We start from the raw sequence: 24501 nt of genomic DNA, 5'->3' as shown, positions 1-24501 counted from the left end.
GAAGGATTTTTTACACTGAAGTGTAGACACTGCTGGGCTGGGTTTTTGTGATCTGCTTGGGTTTGTTCCTAGAATTGAAAGGTGCTGATAAGAGTGGTGGGATAGAGCTGAGCTCAGACTATGCCTATAATAAACATATTACATAACTGAATTATTGGAGCGGAACTTTGTTTTGTTTAATGTAGAAATTCTACAAGTAAGTTTAACTACAAATTTTGAAAAACATGGTTATGGTACTTATGTCTTGTTACATTCCAGTAGAAACAAAATGGAATTCAAGTAGTCTCCTCACCTTTTATCCATTTTGTTTATCATAATTTTTCATATTTGTGTTTGGATCAAAATTGAAGTCTTAGTTGAAAACATTCTTTTAATGTATAATTTGCCACTTAGGGATAAGTGTGTGTTTCACTCGCCTAATCGAAGTTGTGCTACAAAATATGTTAGAGAATGGTGTCTTGAGAATGCCAAATGGTTTGGTTCCATAAAACTTTAGGTGAAATCAGATTGCCAGGCATCATTATAATTTAACAGTAACTAAAACACATATATTTTTATTTTTATCTAAATGAAACAAGCAGCATTATCCTGCATATGTGGGGTTCTCTAGAGGTTCTCTAAAGATCATCATTTCACTGCCTATAATGAAAAGTTTGCATTGGTGGCTTTTTAAATAGGTATTGTTGCTTCTTCTAAGTGTTAAGGCAGTAAGGAACAGTATGTCATGGATTACCATAAATAGAATAAGAGCACACTGAAATTGTACCTTCAAACACTACCTCCAGAGCAATGTGTTTGGGACTTCTATAAGTTCCACAGTCATTTAAAAATATAAACCAGAGAAATAAGAAGGAAAATGAGACATTTTATAATCTGATTATAACTATGTGGTTTTTTCTGTTTAAAAATGGGCTCTTATTCCAAGAGAACAATGGAAAAACCTGGGGTCTCCTATCCAAAAGGTGAAAGTTCACAATAATTTTTTTGTTTGTCTTGAAGTCCAGTCATCAGAATAAGTATATTACCTTTCATTCTACTTACTGATTATATTAAAACACTTAGAGATGTAAAAATACATGTTTATATTTTTAAATATTGGCCTAGAATATCAATCACAGACATGACTATATAATAAAAAAGGAAAGTCATAAATCAGCTCTGTCTCATGTCTTGTCAGAATTTAGGACAAAATCTGTTGCAGGAAGCTGGAAGACATTCATGGTTGTTATTTTGGAGCAGTAATATTTTGCCAGGAGGGAAAACGCTTTGCCTCAAATCAGTGTCAAATTTTGCAGCTGAATCCAAAACTTTCTTATGACTGAAGTTTTTGTTTTTCTCAGTTAGTTTCTTGAGCTTGGAATTCAGTAGAAAGTATTAAAAGGATACAAATTCCTCATTAAAGTTCAGAAATTAATTCTAGAACCACACCAGCCACTATCGTGAAATTATCTAGGAGTTCCTAATATCCCATGAGCCAAGCAGAAAAGTACTAAGAATAACTATATTAAAGCTGTATGTAAAATTTTGTGTGTAGGTATCATATATATATATATATATATATATATGATATATACAATATATATATATATAAGATGTGAGATATATATATTTAAACACAACATATGTGTTTTTAAATGTATAGGAACATTTGAAAATGAGACATGACTAAAGATGGAATTAAAACCAGTCCCTTAATAAGAAGAAAATAAAGCAAGCATGATGGTATAATAGTAGATGGCAAGATACAGGAAGCAATTATGTTTGGGAAAACATTGCAATAGTTTGCATTTATTATTGGGTTGTATTAAATTGCAATACCAAGTCAAAAAACAGTTACATCTATTTCAGTACCTCAGTTTTGATCCCAGTCTGCAGCAGACAGAGAAGCAGCAAGGGGCAACCATACTATTATATTTTTTAAGTGTACTCATATGCTCTGTTAGTCAGCTACTACTGTCTTGACTCATTCCTTAACATTTTTTTCTCCCACGAATTAGGAGAAATGTTTTGACCCTATGCAAGCTGAGGCAATCATTTACCAGCATGCACAGAGTTCAACTTTGAGGAAAGTGATGGCATACCAAATTCCTGTTTTCAAACTCTAGTCTGATGATTTCAGTCCTTTGATTCCATTTTTGTTTTATGACAAGAACTAAGCACTCATTCCTTATTCACCTTTTTCTCAGCACCCACAATTTCAGAGACTTCTGTTGCATGCCTGAGGTTTAAAGGTCAGATCTCATTCAGAAGTGTTTGTATATCTTTGAGAATTCTTTCTGCCTTTCACTTCTTTTCAAATCTTATTATCCTTTTGGGATATGTGGATCATAAGTATTTTATACTCTCTTCCTTTCCTTATCATTTTTATATGTTTTGGTTTTGTTTTTCACTCTTTGCCCTTTTTACTCTTTCCTCTTTAGATAATACTTTCATAGAACTCTTCATTATAATTGCAAATCTTTGACTAAGTAGTAAGGTAAAACTGGTGTTTTCTGACTACCAGTGGTTACTCCTTTTCACTATTTCCATGAAAAAAAAAAAAATCAGGATTTCTTTCTTTAGTGTGTACAATTTCAATGTGGTCAGTATTGGTTTATACATTGTACTACCAAGTACCATCATGTTATTCCTCTTCACCTCTTGACACTTTTCCCAACACTGCTCATTTAATAGAAAAAAATGTTCATTTGAGGTTGGGACAAGAAAAAATATTCAATGTTTTAACTCTCACATTGAAACATTTGTACCACAGAATTATGGTACATTTTATACCCATTCCTAGAACACAGTTGTTTACAAAATAATTATCCTTACAATTGGCAACCCTTATAGGTATAAAATTGTATAGTAAAATAGCTGAAGGATAGTAATAAATTCTACTTATTGTAAAGGAAATAGAAAGCAGATATGACCAATCTGGCAGCTCATCTAATCCAGTATTTTCTTTCGGGTGCTGTTGCAGATAGTATGTTTTGAAGAGTGCTGTAGCAGACATATTTGCAGCAACCCATTTGGAGAGTGTATTTCTTTTTGTGTTTATCTGACTTTACAGCTTGAAACAAGAAGCTTCAATCCTTCATCCTTTAGGTAATTTCCATTTCTCTTCAGGGCACAAGGTAATCTTTAGCTGACAAGGGCACAAAGCCACATTTTAGGGAGGCAGGTTGCTCCATCATTTTCTGCAAGAGTACATTGCATCTTTCCCTGATGTATGTGGCCCTGGCCCATGTTAGAGACAGAGTGCTGAGCTGATCACAGGTCTGCTCCAGCACAGCACATCCTGGAAGATAACAGATGATCCACAATGAGTACAGAATTTCCTGTCAATAGTACATAATTCCATCTGAAAACAAGTAGTAATGCATGTCAAAAAAGCCAATTGACTGTACTTGTAGGTCATTTTATACCTTATCCCTTTGTAAATATATGTGCTGGTATGAAATTCAGTATATACAATACTGGATTTCATTACTTGGAGTCAAATTGTGCAAGTATTCATGCTTTTCTTTTTTTTTTCCCTGGAAGGGAAGGTTATAATTTCTTATTTTTTCAAAAAGCTTTTTTTTTTAATGACATCAGCAATTTAAATTGTTTTTAAAAATATTTTTCTTGTCTCTGTCGAATGGACAAGACAACTCCAGCAGACTGGAATTGCAGATTGCTGTTACCTTTTCTTTAATTTAAAAGTGCTGGCCTGATAAGTGAAAATAATTACTTTTCTTTTTCTACAAAATATTTTCAACAGCCAAATAAAAATTGGGACAGTTAGATTTCCTGCACCATCCTTAGTAAATCTCCATTCTTTGTTCAGTAAATCATTTGGCACCTTCTTGACAACTGAAAATGGGAACAATGGTATCTTTCTAACTCACAGTGCTGGTGTGATGGACTAAAACCACAAATCACACTAAATGGTTATCTGATTAAAGATCTGACACCAGTGATAATCCTAATTTAGCAGTTTTCTCAATTAAAATCCTCAACTGTCCCTTAGTTAAACTGCTTCACAAAAAGAGACATTGATTCACCAGGAAAATCAAATATGTATTAATAGCATGCATGTTTTAGGGGCTCTATTTTGAATAAGATGCAGAGTGCTTGAAGTGTTCTTGAGTCATCTGTTAATTTTTAAAATTTTTTTATAGTTTTCATTTTTCAAGAGTTAAAACCATTAGGTCATTTCATGTAACTGTCTAGAAGCCATATATCCAGATACTCCTTCAGGAAATACTTTAAATTTTGTCTTACTAGAGGATGACTTGTAGATTGGCTAGCACACATTTTTCAAAAAGACTCTAGTTTGGAATTTAAGCCATATGAAGAGGATATGCTGTTTTCCATGGAATGTGTGTCAATTACAGGAATTGAGGGAAGATATTTATATATCATTTTTTTTTCCCTACACAATGTAGAGCAACACATCAAACAGACAAACTGAAAATTTTGCAGGAGGAATACGTGGCTTACATGGATACCATCGAATTTCATAAAATTTCCAGTATGGCCAATGAATAAGAGGCAGAATGTAGTTTTAGCCTTAAATGTCTACACATTGTCTACATTAAAAACAGAATGAGAAACTTAGGGTTATATGGGTTATATTTTTAAGAATTGTTTCTTTTTTTCTTAAATGGATCCAGTCTATCAGTTTGGTTTCTCTTACTCTAGAAATAAATGTAACTCATAGCTTCCAAACCTGAATATCTTCAATTTGAATTGAAAAAATTCAGATAACATGTACCTGAAGAAGTTACATTGTTCCTATTTCATTCAAGAATTCAGATGTTTAGTGTTCTATATATATACTATTCCTTAACTCCAAAAAATATCTTCATGCTTCTTGTAAATTCAATTTTAATTTTTTTGTGATTATGAAAGTAGAAAAAAATTTAGAAGACATTTAAGGACATGTGGAGCAGTCTATTTCTACACTTAACTTCTGAGACTATTGACCCCTTTTTTAATGCAGTGCGGACTCACAGAAATGATCAACCCTATTTGTACATAGATTTTCCACTAATTGCCACATGACTGATTTAAAATTTTGAAAAGTATCCTAAATATTAGATAATAGGGTAATGGAATCAGTGCCAATTAGAGATATCTTTGCTATAGAGACGTAGATATCCCTGTGAAGGGCAGTACTAGTCTCCTGTAAATAAGGTGTGTCTTGATCATGCTGTCAGTTGACACATCGGTGCTCATGTAATTCTGTGATTTTTTTTTGGCTATAAAGCCCTGTATACTCACTATATTAATTACTATCTTAATTGTATATTTTTAATTGTATATTTTTATATAACATCATAGCTTTATTTCTATTTGCTAGTTTTCAGAGTTTTTGAGATTCTGCTGAAGATATAAATCACAGGAACTTTGTTTTCTCATACTGAGTGCACAGAAAAAAGTATATTCAACTCAAATATATTCTCACTGTCTTCCACCAAAAGGTATCCTAACTATCAGACTTACTCAAGTCTTTTCAACCAGCAGTAAGCACAGAATATAAAAATATTATTTAAACTCCTTTGCATGTGTTTAAGGACAAAACGTGTGTGTATGTGATATTTCTTTAAAAAAAAGGAGGTCCCTGATGTGATGTTTTCATCTGTATAAAGAAGAATAAGCAGCACAGCTTGAGTAAGAAGCAGACATCAGATAAGGAAGAAAAACACTGGTGGATAAGGAAATAAAAACTATATTTTCTCATGTTTCTTCAGTCCTTTTCTGGAAGTGCTCACCAGAATGGTGATGACTCTTAGTAACTATTGCATCAAAGTCTACAGTCAGAAGTGCAGGAATGTTCTTCATGACAGTGTGCTGTTAAAGACACAAACTGTAATTCATTATTTTCTAAAATTTCTGACTTTCTAGCAAATATAATTCTTCAATTTCATCCACAGTGAAACATTTTCAGCATTAGCAGGTCAAATCCTTGTTTGTTTTGAAGTCAGTGCTCCTGTGATATAAATTTATTTCTCATCATCTAAATTTCTCAAAAAATTCAGCTCATAAGCCTGTGTAGATAAATACTGATATACTTTCTCTCTCTGATTGCCATTAGTGTAAGAAATTACTGGCTTTTAAAGAGCTTTACTGACCTTTTATGCCCTGAATTCATTTCTCTCAATATCTTCCACAGACCAATTTGTAGATTTGTTAATTTTGCATTTACATGATAGCTCTGGGAAGCTATGCAGAATGCACTCATTCTCCTGATTCTTCCTTCTTTTTTCAGAGCATGCCAAATTTTCAACCATTGATACTTTTTTACTCTTTTTATATTTGTTACTGGAACTCTAAATGTGCTTGGAGTCTTTGATAAGCTTCATATAATTGTTCTCATCTCTTTTGAGGGTTCCTATATTTTTCTGTACCTATTTTAGTTCTTTTTCAAGGATTTTCTAGGAACTGTGAACTCTTCTCTTATGATTCTTCATGACCAATCATTGTGCTTTCCAGTTTGCCATCTTGGATGAATATATACTGCAAATACACAAGTTTGTGCGCAGATATACAAATGTGTGTTTGTATATGCACATGTATATGGGCATAGGCATATGAACAAATGTGAATACACACTCATATGGGGATGCATAACATATATAGAATTTATATATACATGGATATTCATATTGGCATATTTAGGCATATAGGAGGCACACAGACCCTAGCTGCCAGAGTGGCTAGCTCTATAAAACTATCACAGAACATGATTTTTCTTTGGTGCTCTTTCTAAGGACTCCAGCTCTTCATGACACTTTCAGAAGTCTAATGTACAGTATTATCTGTGCATTACTGTGACAAAGCATTTTTTGTCTTCTGCAAATTGAAGTTCATTGCATTAGTGCTGATGTTCTCTCAGCAGGTGGTCGATGTCAATTATTTTTTGCTTCTGTGTAATGAAAGCTGCTACATATTCATTTCAATTCTGTTACAGACCTCTGAAGTTCTGACAAGCTGTGAGCAGTTCTTCTATCAGGTAAACTTATGAACAGCTTCCTAATAGTTGGAATCATCTTGTCCTGACTAACCTGGATTTCTCACAACTTGTCTCTATGTTTGCCTCATACACAGTTGAGGTTGTCCTTTTCCTTTCTCAATTTTTAGAGCTTGTTGCAGAAGACAGGCATCCAAACCTCACTTGCTCCCTTGCAACAGCTGTTTCCAAGTGTTGGACAAGGTGATTTTATTTTAGCAGGTGCATGCACAAGATAATTTACATTGATCTGAGACTTGGACTATGTCCACATGAGAAACTTACCTTGCCCTTGTCCAAGCCAGCACGAAGTCTGTAGTCAGATCAAGCTGAGTTCTGTTCCTCTGGAAATAACAGCCTCAAGAAAATGTGACAAAGTCACATGGACGCAAAACAACCTAATCCTGAATCTTTAACAAAGTGCTTCTTGAGTATACACTATTCAGATAAAAAACAAAACAAAACAAAAAACCCACTAAACCAGAGCATGGTATTACATCAAAAATCTCTTTCTAGTCTTCAAACTGCTGCAATACTGAAATTCCCAGTTACATTTCTAGAATTTTGCCATGACTTTGTTATATTTTACACACACACACACACACACACACATATAATCCCTAACTCTGAATCTATGGATCAATGGGATTTTTTGAAAAAACATTTTCTAGGTATTCAAAAAAAAGTCTGAAACAATGGATCTTTTTCAAAGCCTTTGTTTGTCTTGTGACTCATTAGAGGGACAGTAACTCATTGGGCACTCATATTAGACTGGCAACTAAATCTGTTGAGAAACATCCAAGTTATGCTCACATAAATCTCCCTAACAGCCAACTAGAGCACTCCCTCTTCTATGTGCACACACACTGCCAGGCATAAAGAAAAGATGGCTGAAAAGTTTTATTTTGTGTCCCTCTAGGCAATAAGTCATCAGAATTCATTTTTATGACTGAAGACATAAAGAGTTTAGTGGCTGTGGAGCTGCCTCTGTTTACCGGAATTGGCTTTCTGGACTTGCACAATGCAGTGTGCATTAGGCAGGTAGAAATTTGTTATCAGCAGTATAAAAACATCTGTCATGCTGTCAAGCTTAATGAGAGGGAGGCATGGAAGAAAAGATTGCAATCTAGAGATACAATTAGATCTCTGTAAAAAAAGTTTGAGCTGTATAACTTGTTCATGGAAACACAGAATGACCAACTCACACTCTGGCTGGGGCAGGAAGGCACCTCTGGAGATCACCTGGTCCAAGTCTCTGCTCAGAGCAGGGTCAGCAAGAGCAGCGTAGCCAGGAGTGTGTCCAGCTGGGTCTTTCATATCTCTGAGTATAGAGACTCCACAGCTTCTCTTGACAGCCTTTCTGGGTGTGACCTTCCTCCTCTCAAAGAGAATTTTACTTATGTTTAAGTCTCATTTGGTGCCCTCTGCCTGAGAAACATTTGTCCCGTTTAGTCCCTCATCAGGGAGTATGATCCCTCTGAGCCTTCTCTTTTCCAGACTGACAAGTCACAGCTCTTTGAGCCTCTTATGCCAGATGCTCCAGTCCTTGAGCCTCTTTGTTGGGCTCACTCCAGCACGTTCACATCTCTCTCATACTGGGAAGCCCAGTACTAGACCCGCACTTCAGATTTGTCTTGCCAGAGTAGAGAAAGAGGATCATTTCCATCCATCTGCTATCAACACTTTTGCATAACTCAGCCCAGGGCTCCTTTAGACTTCTTGGCTACAAAGGCAAACTGCAAACTCATGTCCAGACTTTGTGTCCACCAGGACACCCAGGACATTCCATGCAAATGCTTTCCAGATGGGCATACACTGGTACTTGGATTATTCCTCTCCATGGTCAGGACATGGTCTTTACCGTTGTTGATCTCTAAAACTTTTGACCCATTTCTCCAGCCTCTTGAGTGAGCAAATTTTTCATCACTCAGGGTCACCAATTGTGGTGGTGTTCACAGAGGTCCCAGGATGAGGGAAGAGATGAGGATCTGACTCCATGTTTCAGAAGGCTTGATTTATTATTTTATTATATATATGACATTAAAACTATACTAAAAAAAATAGAAGAAAGGATTTCATCAGAAGGCTAGCAAGCAAAGGAATGGAATGATAACGAAAGCTTGTGTCTGACCAAGAGTCCAAGACAGCTGGACTGTGATTGGCCATTAATTAGAAACAACCACATGGACCAATCACAGATGCACCTGTTGCATTCCACAGAGCAGATAACCATTGTTTACATTTTGTTCCTGAGGCCTCTCAGCTTCTCAGGAGGAAAAATCCTAAGGAAAGGATTTTTCATAAAACTTGTCTGTGACACTTGAGGTCTTCCTGAATAATAGGACACCAATCTGGTGCATCAGCCACTCTTTCAAGTATTGTATCATCTGCAAAGTCGCTGAGGGTGTGCTGTATTCCATCATCTGGATCATTAAATATAATGTTGAACAGTATTGGCACTATTACAATTACCCAAGGGAGAATGTTGTAGAACTGACATTCATTGCTGATGAAAAAAGTTATACTCAGATATTTCAGACATTCAACAGCTTTTCTGCCATCTTGACTACCAGATCAAAATGTTTTCATTAGTTTTTTGAGTTGTCGTTTTCACTTCATCTATTTTTAAGAAAGCTCTTCTTCTTTATTGATGAAAAAGGTAATGTTTATAAAACAAAGCCTAACATTGTTTAAACTATCATGACGTTGATCTTAAGCTATGAAAACATTGAATAATATTGTTCATCTCTTTGTGTTGGACTTTGTTTTGATTAACCTAATTTCAGTTTTCAAAACTGAAGTTTTCAGTGGATGGTCATCTAAAAGGTACATCATTGTCCAATGATAAAGCAGCACAGCTTTTTATAATTTATGTGAGTCTTCCTTTTCAAACCTTTGTGGTCACTCTATTTTTTAGTTCAGAAAACTTTTGTATTTACTTTGTTTAGTTCTTCAAGAAGTTCAATGATGTTTCAGTAATTAAACTTCATTATGCTGCCTGCTAGAGCATTTGCACTAGACTAAAATTCAGCTGCTGTCTTCTTGAATGACTTTTATTACTCTTGTTCATGTTGTGTCCTTGGAAATCGAACATTAGCAAAGATTTCTCCATCAGGAGTGACAATGTGTTAGACCATAAGGTGATAAAAAGGAAAGGGATGGCAAACATAAAAGGAAGTGTTTGTTTATCCGTAAATACTGCTAAAACTACATTAGAAAATATTTTAGTACCAAGCTTCAAGTAAGCCCAGCTCCTCTGATGTCCACATGAACCTTTTTTCCCCAGAAATTGTTATTTCATAGGCATGTATTATCCAAGTGCACAATGTGTTGCTGTTTTCTTGTATCCATGACTTATGGCCAGATAGGATACAACCATGAAAGGTAGCAAAACATATTAGGAAATTGCCGCTGTAATGCTTCACATATACTTGATAAGTATAGATCTGCAAACATACTTGAATCAGCATATAGATCATAAAATAATAGAATCAGAATTATTAAGGCTGGAAAAGATCTCAAAGGTCATTGAGTTCAACCATTAACCAGATAATATTTATGATTCTGTTGGCATCTAAAAGAGATACTCTGATAATCGTGCTTCTTCAGAACAAGAGGACATTCAGGGTAATCAAGTCTAATTCTTTTTAACTCTGGGATATCACACCTTCAGCAATTGGCAAAAGCCCACCTTAGTTTTGTTGTCCACCTGCCCTATAAAATCACATTTCTGTCTTCCTGGTTACTTGCATCCATTTATATTTGCATCTGTCTGGTCCTTTAGTTTAAAGAGGAGTTTTCACTTCCTTTTTTCTCTGACCTCTGTCCTTCCCACTCCCTGCTAGAAGGAAATATCACAAGCCATCTTCCCTCATTGGTTTTGTAGCCTTATTATGCCACGTGTTAGTCTTCCAGATGTAGTATCATCTTCCTTCCATTTGATAACTGTTTCTGTTTCATAAATATATCTATGAGACCTCCCTTGGAGTGTTCCAGTGGCTCTGCACATGGGAAATGTGCAGACAGAGAAGTGCAGACAGAGAAGTACATACACTAGTATCATTGCTAATATTAATTTTTGTATATTTAAGTTCTTAAAAATACTTGTAGGCTGTTATCTTCCTGCTCTAAAAAGAAAATGAATAAAGGGAAAGAGGAGAGAGGAAAAAGCTCAAGCTCCTAAATTTCACTACTATCTTTGCTCAGAATAACTGCAGTTTTTAAAAATTTGTAATTTAATGAAGTATCAGTTAATTACAGCACAGTCTACTGTAGTAATGTAGCTCTATTTTCATGGACATTGTACCTACATGTCTTGCCTTTTCCTGTAAATTAAGTAGCAGTCATTCAGCATTTTTTCTGCAAAGTTTAAAAGAGATTTTCAAAAGGCAAGATATTCAAAATCCCACTTTTCCTCTAATCTCTAGTTCATTTCCTTTCCCTCCCTTGTGCCTAAAAATTTGATCTTTGTCTTAGTCTGTGCAATCAGAAAACCCTGCAGGGCTTGCACAACAATTGTCTTTCCAAGTAGTTTGATAAGATTGTTTTTGGGTGATACCTCAGGAATACCATTCAGCAATGTCAACTGAAAGATCTGTCACAGTTCTAAAGGATGTACATAAATAGTGCACTGTACTGGCTTCATATAGGAAAAATAATGAGCTGCTTCCATGACACTGTGTACAGCAACGTTTATCAGGCTGTGATTTCTGGATCAATGGATGTTCTTAGGTATTCAGAAGGAGTGCAGCAAATTATCTTTTTTTTTTTTTTTCTGATATGGAAGGAATACAGGAATGTTGAAAATGTAACCTACATTCTGTACAGCAGTAATTGAATTTTGTTTTGGCATTACTTCATATTATGGGTGGATATTTTGTGTTTGTTTGCATGTGTGTGCTTGTGCATGCATATACTATATTTCTGTGTTTGTATGTTTCTATATTTTGACAAGGTATCCTGCAAATTTGAAGAGTGTGAAAACCAAAGCAGTTGTTCCTAATTATTCCTTCTATCTCTATCACAGCATGCAAGTGCAGTAATGAAGTCAAGAGCTGTGCATGCCACCAGCAATATCAATGCTGAGGAAGTCATGCAGCTTGTCTGAGCCCTCATCATTCCTTTCCAGCAGGTCAAGAACTAGTTCAAAAGTAATGATTCTCTTGAATGACAGTGATTGTGAGAGGATGCCCTTCCAGGCACTGTGCTCATTCTTCGTTTTTCCTTTTACAAAGTTAGAACTAAAGGTATTCCTGCATTCCCAAATTTTTGTGCCAGACTTGAATCACATTGACAGGCATTATGACCAATAATTTTTTCCTCATTGATAGGTAGGTGACAAACAAATGTTACCCCAAAAAGCTATATTTTTTTTCAAATTTAAGAAAGGATTCTATGTTTGCAATTCTAATTGGATTGTAGGTTTGGAAAAAGAAAAATTGCAAAAGTTTGAGACAACATTATACCTATAAGACATTAATAAGTATTCTGGCTGACTCCTTCCCTTTACCTCAATCTCAAATGACTAAAATACATTCTCTTGGACTTCACTCTAGTCCTGTATTTATCTGAAGGATTATATTGAGTTATATAAAGGAAAGTTATTCAAGTTCTTAGGAGAAAAGTCCACATAATAATGATAGCATTCATTTTAATTCTGTCTTCTTTTATAGTTTTATGTGTAATATCTGTTTTCTTCTGTAGATTGCATTTTGATAATGGTAATCCTTCTTGAAGAGATAAAAGGATAAGCCCTTATAATGTACTCCCTACATTCCTTCACTCATATATATTGAAGTAGTCAAATCAGCATTTAACTTTTCCTTTAACACTGATTCTCAGTTTTAAAATATGAAAAATTGAATACTTGACTGCTATCAAAATTAAATCTAGCACAGATTCTGGCAAGGATCATCTCTTTCTCAAATAGGGAAGAATGGGAAGAGGAAACATTCCTGCTTCTGAGGTATCCTTCAGATCAGTTCAGCCAAGTCATGCCTCATGCAATGCTATCAAGATCAATAAGACTTGTTATAGAGTGACTTAGTGAAGTCACTTTGGATAAATTATTCACCAAGAACTTAACAGTTTTTATGGCATTTTAGGACAATGATTTAACAAATCTCAAAGGCATGTCAATTTAAAGTATTGATCCAAAGCTTGCAGTTTCAGCTAATTATACCCAAAGATCACAGGTTGATAAAGTTTTCAAAACTAGGCTAAAAAGTTAGGTGGATTAATTCAAGTGATGTATAACATTAGGGTCAAACTTAAAACACTGTGGAAATGTCCTTTACAGCAATGGCAACACTTTTGCCTCCTGCCAAATGTGGGAAGTGTATAAAGCCTGAAGAGAAAAGAGATGCATATTAGGAGAATTCAGCAAATTTCCTGGAACTTCAGTCCCCTCTTATGTGTTCAGAAATTTAATTTATTATCATATTGCCCTAAAGATATAATTTAATTTGAAATAATTCTGCTGTAATTTCAACCTTTTTACATATTTAACTCTTTTTACTTTGGGACTGTGTCCTTTTGTGAGTGTCAAATACCAAGCATTTAGAAAAATCTACATAGACTGGTTGTAGTTAATGACTTTGCATTTCAAATGCAAAAAAACCTCCTAGTTTTGGCACAGTTAAGAGAGGGACAACATAGCATAGAACATTTAGAAAATGCTTCAAATAAACTGAAAACTCTTTTACAACCTTGTTTTTTTTACTTAATTGCAGAGAAAATAGCTTTATTCAGATTTGTTATTATTTTAAAGAGTCCTATATCTTTTGAAAATATATTTTTAGTGGTCAAAGGTAAAATATATTGCATTCTGCTATCCAGCTATACTGAAATACCCTTATTAAAGAGAGCCTTCAATAAATGCTACTTTGAAACTGAGCCTGAAAAGGGACAAATCTTAAAGCTGCTTTTTTGTTGTTTAAAACAATAAGTGATCAGCTGTTCCACCATTGTCCACTCTTGCCTGAAAACCCTTTTGGGGAAACGTGTGAAAGATTAGTGGAGGATAAAATAATTTCTAGATAAAATTAGCTTTTTGGTTAAAGCAAACAGAAGGAGAATAACCATGATTTATGATTCTGTTTTGTTCCATATGCACCAATTGCAAACAAATTTGACAAATTTAACTTCTGGTGTCCTGAAACCCCAAGGATCTTGTGATGTGTGTTCCTGTTTGTCTCTAACACTGTATTAAATATAGTACTGAGGCCTGTTAAACATTGATAAGCTTTTTTTGCACTGTAAGGTCATCCAAGATCATTGTGCCTAAATACCATAAAGACCTGGATTAGGTTTATGCATTATTATGGTGGTTTAGATACATCTTAGCCCTCAGTCTAGTCTCCCCAAGGGAGAAAGTCAGCCTGACTGTGTATTAACATTGGTATCATTGCAGTGATTAGCTGTTCAAATCTGAAAAAAATAAAAAATTCCGTGTAGGTTTCTGATGCTCATTCTCCACTATCAAAGGAATTTTTTCAATCTTTTAAGGGAAATTTACAAAAAAATTGCCAAATTGCATATTCATCACTTTTTGTGTATGAACCTTTGTAAAGAACTCTACTTTTTTTAACTCTTACAAAGCAATGGTTTGGAAACATTTTTTCTCTATTTCCTTTGTTTTTTCTTAGAGTGAGAACCTTCTGTTTTGGTTAAATATTTATTTCGTCATTGCCACTCCTTTCTGACTTTTTAATGTATGGAACAGAACTCAGTATAGGGCTGGTTTTAGATTTTTTTTTTTCCTAAGAGATGCTTTTAAGCACAGAAAAAAACCCCTAAGAATATCAAACTACACCCAGACTTGAATTTTCAGTGCCATTTTTTGAGGTTTTGCATTTTGACTGAGATTGGTCCATACAACTTTTACATAAACATAAAAAGTATGTGCTTTTATGCCTATTGATACAAATCATCACAGGATAGACATGGAGACTATTTTCTGGGTGCAAATGGGAGAAGGACAGAATGGCACCACATATTTCTGTGTCTGCAGCTTAGAGCATTTTAGTTTTCCATCTCCAAAACCAGCAGCTGTTGTTTATCCTTCAGTATCTTTTTAATAAAGCTATACTGGTAAATACAAAAGAAGTGTGTCCAATATGTCTTTACTCACTCTTCACTGGGATGTGCTGGTGTGTAGGTGATTCCAGGATTTCTAAAAGCAGCTGAGTCCAGGGATATTGTGCTCTGTATCTCAGGATCACTGTTTTTCGAGGCAATCTCCCTAACAAGATAAATATGTTTGCTGACATCTATAAGTGGCTTACTACCAAGTGGGATGTTTGCCTGATTATTCTCTACTCTTTAACCGAATGACACAGCTCTCTTCAGAGCACAAGATTTCCTGACACAAATTTTCTGTTCTTAACCCTTAATAGCACAATGCCCCCCCATAATCATGTACCATGAATATTTAATTTGCTCTTTTGCATAGCCTTATCATATTAGGGTCAGAGAAAAAATATTTTTTCTAAAGAAAACTCATCTTGATATGTATCTATTCAATTTTCTAAACAAGGGACTACAATGCAATTTTGGAGCTTTAGATTTTCAGCTTTAGAAATCCATATGGGAATCTTTTGTGTGTGTATGTGTGTTTCAGATTACAGCAATAACAGCTTATTTTATAACATCTAAGTCTTTTCTATTGTGAATTTATTACCATCAATGCTTTAAAGAATTAGAATTATATAAAAGATCTCACTTTAGCTTTGAAATTATTTGCTTGAAAACCTACAGGAAGGTATGGCAGGCTATAAAACCAAACAAAATTTAAACAACAAGAAACCTGAGTTTTGCTTTTCTTACTTTTAGCTATCTCAGGGTAGTAAGAGGACAAATTAATATTAAGGAGGATTTCAGAAGCAGCCCACTGACTTTATTCTGAGTAGTAAATATCTCTTCTCTTTTCAAAAATCCCATTTCCATTTTCAGTCAAAAGTGTAAGTTTTCTCAATCATTAGAAATATTTTTAAGTTCTCTACAGAGTTCAGCAAACATTCCCATCAGCCTAATGGGAAGTCAGAAGTAGGTCATGGAAGAGTAATGCCATTTTTTTGGCACAGCGTAGTAAAACCTAGAACAAATTAATTGCTTTCAAAATGCTGTGCCAGTAGAGAGCTTTGCAGCTCCAAATTCTGAGGTTATATATACATTCATTTGCTTTAAACGTGGGTGATAGTAAACCCAGAAACTTAGTTGGAGTCTAATGCCTGCTGTTTTTAAATTTTTTTTCCTTCTTCTTCTTCTGCCTCTTCTTTTCTTTTTATTCCCCTTTAACTGTGACACTCCTTTAAACTATTTTCTTTTTTCCTTTTCCTCTTTTTCCTTTCCATTCTTTCCTTTTCTTATGGGACATAAAGCCGATAGTCCTGGAATGAGCTGTGTCAGTCAGCTTGACAACTACTCACAGGGTTGTTTTTTTTAATTTCCATCAAATTTCATGTCAACCCAGGCATGTTGCTGACTAAGAACTTGGCTGCACAAACTGAGCTGCTGCAATAACTCACTGCTGCTATTGAAATCCTGTTGCTCTTTCTGTCTTCACTGGTATCAGCCCCGAAGTCCTACTTCATTTCTACCAATTTGACACCACTGTTAAAATAAATTCCCACTCAGAAAGACAGGAGGTAAAAATAACTTGAGATTGCAACAAAGAGCCAGGCAAAAAGCAGAAAACAGTTCTGCATTCACTTCTGTCATAGTCCTATGAAACTGAAGGGAGAGGGCAGCAGCCTGCCTGTTTTCATGTGACAATGCTGCACTTTTCTACACCGAGAATACAGAGAGGTCTTTCTCATTCTCATAACCACCTTTAGAAGAAATGAAAAATATATATCTATTTTTTTAATGATGAGCACAAAAATTATTAGATACTTAATATTTATTACACAGAAGAAGAATAAGGACAATGTGTTCACCTGAACCTCACACTCTACCTTTCCACATTTACCTTCTCAATATTATTGGAATATTTACAGGAAGTTTGGGACCCCATGCTTCTATATCAAAAGTGCATGTAAAAGCAGTGTAGGTATATCTTAGAAAGATAATAAAGCACAAATTATGCTTTAACACTCTTAAAACTTCTTACTTTTAGCTATCTCAGCAGAGTAAGAGGACAAATTAAAATTAAGGAGAATTTCAGAAGCAGTCCACTGACTATATAGTTTTTCTGTGGGCAACTTCATGTTCACTGACTGAAATAAATTACTTTTTTGCCTAAAGCTTGTACAATCAGGAAAATCATGGTGTTGTTTTCTAAAATATTTAGATTCAAATGATTTAGGTGGTGATGCATGAAGTTTTAAATATTTTCGATATTTAAAAAATGAGTATTTGATTGTTTTTTACTAAACTGATTTTACTACAATGCACTGCAATAGTACGTACAAATAGGTATTCTTGTGCTGCTGACATTGGGAGTTAACTTACAAGAACATAATATATAGTCTATACATTAGACTGTGTCTATTCCTATGAAATTGCAAGAGTGGATGAATTTTCAGGTGAAATTTGAAAAGTTCAGAGTTTTGGAACATATGAAAGAGAAAGGAAGCAGATCTTGAAAGAAAGGCACAGATATGTGGTATTATTTAGACTCCAAGAATGCAAGTTACAAAAACTTTATGTGGATTTAATTGAAAGATCTTTTGAGTTATTTGTGCACTTGTCTTTGTAGTCATCTGAGTTTCTGATTAATAGTTTTTCCATAAAAATCTCACATATGTGTTGGCAGTTTTTCGTAATGAGGGTGGCAAAGTGATTTTGTTTCAAGTCTGAAATTCTTTAAATTGATGAGAGTGCAACCTCCATCAATTTAAATAATAGAACTTGCATTTATAAAAAGAATGTCATTCACAAAAAGAGTTGCAAAAAAGAGTTCTCCTAAAGTATTCTGCTTTTTCTGTAGAATATTTTATCTTGAACTTTGGGAAATGTTTATAGATTGTAAGACACTTTTTTTTTTTTTCTTTTATGTTAAATACTTCTTATATAGGATATAATTCTGCTGAATCAAGAAGCTTGTTGATCACATAGACAAGTAGGTACTACTACACAGAAGTGATATAATCCATTCCAATTGATTTTCAGCCCTATCAAGAATTTTCTTTTCTTATATATATATATATATAAATATGAAAAATCTGAGGTTCCAGAGTCCTATTATTTCTTGAAAGCAAATAATAATACAATTTCCATCCCTGTTCATAAACAGATCCTTTACCCAGATAGACACCACTGAACTACAACTGGCATCAGTAGCAACTGTGCACATGTAACTTGTGCAAAGCCTGGCCCTTAATCAAAATCATCTTCTGTGGAAAAAATATCCATTTATTATTATTCAGTTTAGATGAGCCATATTTTAGATGATCCATTCAGCTATCTCTCTTCCTTCAGTAGCTTATCATAAATTGTAAACCTCCAGTAACTTTGCTGCGTATTATTCCATTGCATTGTCAAATTAATTAATATATATTTATATTATTCTGCAAAAATCCATCATATGTTCTAGGCAAGTCTTGCTATTCTGCATGTTTATGAGACAATCTAAGCGTTAAGCCCTGTAACCCAATAAATACATTATTGACCTTGCTAGTGACAGATTTCAGGCTTCACAGTAGCTCTGCAAATCCTCAGGACTTTTTAGGCTTTGTCAGGATTTCTGTTGGCGTGCTCAGAGCTATGCTTCACAATGTTCAGCTGTAAAAGCAATATTCTAATGACCTATTTTCTAATGGCTATTTCCTAATTTGTTTTACTTTTGCTGAGCTTTTTGCAACCAAGTAGTACAATTTTTGTATAGATAGTACTACTAAGTATTTTTTTTTTTTTTTTTTGTGTAGAATGAGCTATTTAGGATAACGATGCAGAATGTAATGGAATAAAAGACTGGGAGTGAAGCAGAGCCCCCTGGGAATGTGGGGGAAGATCATGCAGTGTAGAGGGCATACATGGATGGGATGGTGACAGAGGTGGCACCTGGTGATATGAGGACTTTGAGGGCTATAAAAAACTCACGAGTGGTCACTTATTTATTGATAGAGAAATATTGCCTCCACACCTGTGTAAAACCAGTTTTTTAGAAGTAACAGGACAACAGAGAGCAAGTATACCAGATAAGAAAGATGTTTGACATATAGGAAATTAGGATATATTAGGAACAAATAAACCACCACAAAAACCCAACAAAATCAAACCAAAACAAAAAAAAACCCCAAAAATAAAACAACGCAAACCCCAAAATACAACAACAAGAAAAAGAAAAGCAAACAAAAAATATTAAAAAAAACAATTAAAAACCCAAAACATAAACAAGCAATAAAATCCTGCAACCAAAAGAGGCGGGAAAACTGTTAGAAATATACATTTGACGTGAAATGAGGAGCAAGAAGCTGTTGACATCAACACGAGGCATCTGAGAGAAGGACATGAACTGCTGATGCCATGCTACAGTGTTCCACTCCTGCTGTGATGCTGCAGACTCTAAGACCTATAGAAGCAATAGAGAGGGAAGAATAACTCCACAAAAAAGAGTGCAAAATCCAAGAAGTCTCTGCATAACAATTGTAACAGTATTATTTTTGAGATTTTCCCTCTAAAATACTTTTCTCTGTTTTTTTTTTTCTTTTAATTTCTATCACACAGCTAAATAAATTCATGATACTGTATTAAAAGGTGGGGATTTTTTCTTTTTGTTGAAATAAATATTTTGAACATAACAGATACACCTTAATGTTTTTCAGCAGAGCATGTAGCCCTTGTGCCATCTGCTCGTGTACTTGGGGAATTTCTGAGTCTCAGAGGTACTCCCCATGTGGCACATTAATTTAGTTTATTCATATGTGAATTTCCAACAAGTCAATTTAAACAGCATGCATTTTTTTCAATGTCTCAAATAGGAACTTTTTTCTAAGGCATATAAGAAGAGCATCCATGCTTTAAGTGCTTGATCCAAAGGAACAAATACTAGATGACCTGGAGCAAGGAAAGAAGGATGGGTTTGTGAAAGGTTAGGTTCTATGTTCATTAAATTTATAAGTTATATGTTATATGGAAGATCACGGAATATTTTTCCCAGTCATGATTTGAGTAGAATCTTCCTAGAACTGAAATTTTATGGAGAAGCAAAACAATGAGATGACTAACTGAAAATATTTTCCTAGACATTTAATGAAAGAAACAACCTAAAAGGCTGTCAGCCTTTATCTACCCTCAGCAATGATTTTATCTTCACTGTAATGTCCTTAAATCCCTTTACTTCCTTTTATCTATCATAACTCAGAAAGTGATCTGTGTTATTCTCCATTAATGCTGGAAACATAAGATGGCTTTTAATAGGACACTTGGAGCATAAAGCGACAAAACAAAGACAGATTTGGATCCTAGACCTCATCCTTGGAGAAAGATGCAGGTCACATGCCTTAGTGCACGTTGCCATTGTATTACAAGGGTTCCATATTGTTGTTTCCTTATTGCAAGAGTTTCATACCTCCTTGATGTTTCTCATAGGCAGCTCCTCTAAGCATTGACTCTTTCTTCTAATAGCAGCCAACAGACTCCAGTTCCCCCTCACCCAGCCACCCCACTCTTATATAGCACTCTTCTTCTCATTGGCTACAACCATGGCCTGTTAAAGTCAGGCCTGCTCCTAATCTTTAATAATTAGCCCAGCTGCAGCTTCTTAGGGGTAAGATTACTTTCTATACTACCTTTATTGTCTTATATTCTCTCCCCCTACAAGTGCACGATGGGAGGGGGGTAAGAGTGGGATAACAGAAATAAAGATATTGGAAGTGCATCCAGCACCGTCAGCAAGCAGGCCTGCAAGCTGCTGCCTGCAGCAGTGTTTGAGAGGATGTACAGGTGTGTGCTTGTGGGAAGCTGCCTTCCCACTGGGAAAAGGGTTCAGGAGGAATGGGCATTGGTCAGGGTGTGATCCAAGGGGCAAAGTGAACCCCAATGTCTTTACCCAGGAGCAGTGAGCAAAACCATGGTAACAGTTTGGAAATCACTTTCTGTGATATTTCTTCCTGAATTCATCTTCATTTTTGGAGCCACATTTCTGAGGATTGACAGTTATTTACTGAGTTATGAATGGCAGTGTAACATTTATGCTGGAGGCAATATTTGGCATCTCCAGCAACCTGCATATGTGAGATCATACATCTACCTTTTCTAGACCAAGCTAATACCAATAATCCTGCCTTTTTTTTTCTCCTTTACTTTTCCAAATAATAGCTACTTGAATTTCAGTTGTTACAAAACAAAATTTTATAAAATTTATTGTGAAAGATATTTGACACTTCCATGCTCCCGTGGAAGTATCTAGCTTATTACAAATTTCTTTCTTGCTGCCCTAGTATCTTTAAAGGAAAGCTCTCTCAAGTGTCATTACAATTATTGCTCTTCCTCTTCATAATATTTCAATCATTATAAATTAAGAAACTTTATTTACTGTCATTAGAATTTCTTCTTATAAATAAAAAACATTCAAGCCAATTAGGGCAACACTGTTCTGTATTTTTGTATATATATTGGTAGATCATTATTCTGATCTAAAACTTTACTCGTATTGGTAGAAAATGTTGGACCAAGTCCAAGGCAGTGAAGATAAATAGGTAGAAATGGAAATGAAACTCACAGAAAATCTTAAATATTATCATAATCTATTTCCTATTTGCATTTTTGTCCATCCCCCTTCAGTATTTCTAATGAAACAAAACACATTGAATATCAAGAGCTAAACAAGAACTGAAATTCATTTTAAGGATAAAGAAAGTGACATGAAATTGAATAGAACTTTTGCCATCAACATTATTCATAAGGACCATTTGTTGATTAAACTATCTGTTGTACTCTCAGCATGTCATATCACATCAATCACACATGAATTTAAATTAAAGCCATATTCCAAAAAATAATAATTGCCAAGTTGCCACGTGTGCCATCTGAGTGCTAAATTTAAGCTTTTGCAGTACTCCAGCAGCTGCATGAACCTATGAATAATTCAATAACTGTGTGAAATAGTAGATTAGAATTAACTAACTAGTTGCATATTTTAGCTAATGTTTGGAATTGAAGGAATATAACTAGCTAATTCACAAGATACTTCCTAATGAAAAGCAATAATTTTGTGCAACATTTTGGAAGATCTACTTAATCCTTAATGTAAGCTTTAGGCAAACAGAGAGGAATTGAGCTAAAATTCAAAATTACCAGAAGAAAAAGAATGTAATAAATGATATGCAGAGGAAGAAAAGGTCTTCCGCTAGATATGCACAAGTGGCTTGTACGTAGCTTCAGGGATTCTTGTTCTTGTATTCTACAGACAACAGGTGATTTTTTAGGCTTGCTTATGTTCATAATTTTTGTATATTTTTAGATTGAAGTGATAATGATAAACTTTCTATGCACATCAGAAGTTATTTGTCTTTTTTCTAACTAACTAGCATTAAAATCTGTATTTCCAATTGCCAGAGATATGCTGGCACTGGGCTTGCCTGCTTTGTGTGGCTGGTAAGGAACAGCATATATCTGATGGAAGGGAACTTAAAATTTTCTTTGCAGGCATTAGACATTCTTGTTCTCAAAAAAACTGCCAACACATAAAAAGCTCATTTTATACCTATGGGCTCAAAAGTAATGCATTTTTAAAGCCAGGAAAAGGGGTGTAATTTCACACTGAGGTGTGACTGAAATCACATGATTTTATAGAAACTTAGAATATCTCAAGGTAAAAGGAACCCATGAAGATCATCAAGTAGTCATTGCAGGACTACTTAAAACTAAACCATATGACAAAGTGCATTGTCTGGACATTCCTTGAACTGCAAGAGGCTTGGTGACATGACCACTTCCCTGGGGAGTCTGTTCCAGTGGAAAACCTTTTCCTAATGTTCATTTTGAGCTTCCCCTGACACAGCAGAAATCAAACTGTCTGGGGAAAGGTTTTCCCCTTTCAGGAAACTGCTGGCTTAGGAAGCTGCCAGGGTTTTTTTCTTCTCATCACACGGACAAGTGTGACTCTTGAATATTTTATTGTGCTTTATGTTGACCTCAGGCCTCTGGGTTGGTCCTCTGTAAACTGGGAGCTTAAAGAATTAGAGTGTGGAGCTCATCGACATATGTGATTGCCACTTTTTTGTTTGTTTGTTTTCTTTTTTCTTTTTTTTTTATAGTTATCATAATGGTATTCCTTTTTTCAATCTGTGAGAGCAGATACCAAAACACATTATGCAAATTTGTGACCAAGACTGCATTATGACTCTTTAAGGAGAAATAAGAATTAATAGCACCATGTCCTGTGTTTGGAAGGAGAAGCCCCATCACTGAGCAGCAGTATGAAGACTCATTCCTAGATGACCCCTTGCCTGCTTTCTTTGATACCCATCCTTTCATGTGTAAAGCAGGATGGGAAGGAGTTTGTGATACTGTCTGTAACTTGTGTGGTTTTTAACTTGCTTTTATTGTTAACACAGATGCTTACTTATTTTTAGTGAAATGTCATTTTTATCTAACTATAATTTTTGAAATATTTATAGCAGTCGAATCCAGGCCTTCACTTCTGGATTATACTGCTGTCTGTAACTAGTAGAGGATCATTTATTCAACCTGCTATGAAGGGGTTAGGTCATGCCAAGTGGAATTTAGAAAATTGTCTAATTTAGGATATGACGCACAAATGAGTTTCCTTGCTTTAAAATTACTTTACTGCTTTAAAATAGTAGTAGTAGAAATTATGATATTATGATTATTATTATTAGTAGTAGTAATTATGATATTATGATTATTATTATTATTATTATTATTAGTAGTAGTAGTAGTAGTAGTAGTAGTAGTAGTAGTAATGAAGGGAGTAAGTGGGGAGAGAGAGATGAAAGAGCCATCGGGACTGCTACCAGTATAGTAGAAGCAAGTTGGTAATAATACAAAATTATATTATTTTTATTTAGAGTAATATCTGGGTCCTTTGGTATAAAATAATTAAGGTGATGTAATACTCTCATAAAAAGAACTATTTAGAAGAGATTAAGATACTCCAGAATTGTTTTTATTTGTGTTTCAGCTGCTTATACATAATGTATCAGGGGTTTGCAATGGCCAATGCTTTAAAGATATCTAAATGAGAAAACTCCTAGTCCAGGCAAAACACTTTGGAGAAATAGGTGAAAGAGAAGTGGCAAAATGAAGTAACAGTGCAGTGGGTATTTTAATTAAAAGCGATGGATGAAGGTGGTTGTTGGTCTGAGTAAATGGCAGAACAGTTGGCCTGGCAAAATTTCATTCATTGAGGTTAACAGGACCAACTTTCTACACAGACACCCTGCTTTGCTGTCCTCTTACTTCAGCTTTTTCTCACCCTGTCAAGAAGATAATTGAATAACATATTTAGGGTTCCATAATGCATTACTGTTTCTAATGTCATTTTTGGATGTGATTTTTTAATAGTGTTATCAAGTATGTAGATAGGGAGAGATTTGTTCCATCACCTAAGCCTG

At 34.8% G+C, this 24501-nt stretch overlaps 1 protein-coding gene across 9 annotated transcripts in view; it reads left to right on the top strand.

The window, feature by feature from the left end:
- Positions 1-24501, top strand: part of IL1RAPL1 (interleukin 1 receptor accessory protein like 1) — a 693884-nt gene that overhangs the window by 263448 nt on the left and 405935 nt on the right. Inside the window, exon 2 of one of the 9 annotated variants that reach the window (XM_074534588.1) lies at positions 6941-6982. The exons of the other annotated variants lie outside the window; for them this stretch is intronic. The gene's annotated coding sequence lies outside the window, so the exon portion shown is untranslated. The remainder of the gene's footprint in view (positions 1-6940; positions 6983-24501) is intronic. 9 annotated transcript variants of the gene reach the window in all.

Source organism: Zonotrichia albicollis, chromosome 2, assembly GCF_047830755.1.
Source record: "Zonotrichia albicollis isolate bZonAlb1 chromosome 2, bZonAlb1.hap1, whole genome shotgun sequence".
Taxonomy (NCBI): Eukaryota; Metazoa; Chordata; class Aves; order Passeriformes; family Passerellidae; genus Zonotrichia; species Zonotrichia albicollis.
Note: the sequence above shows the minus strand (reverse complement) of the source record. Positions and strands in the feature narration are given on the sequence as shown.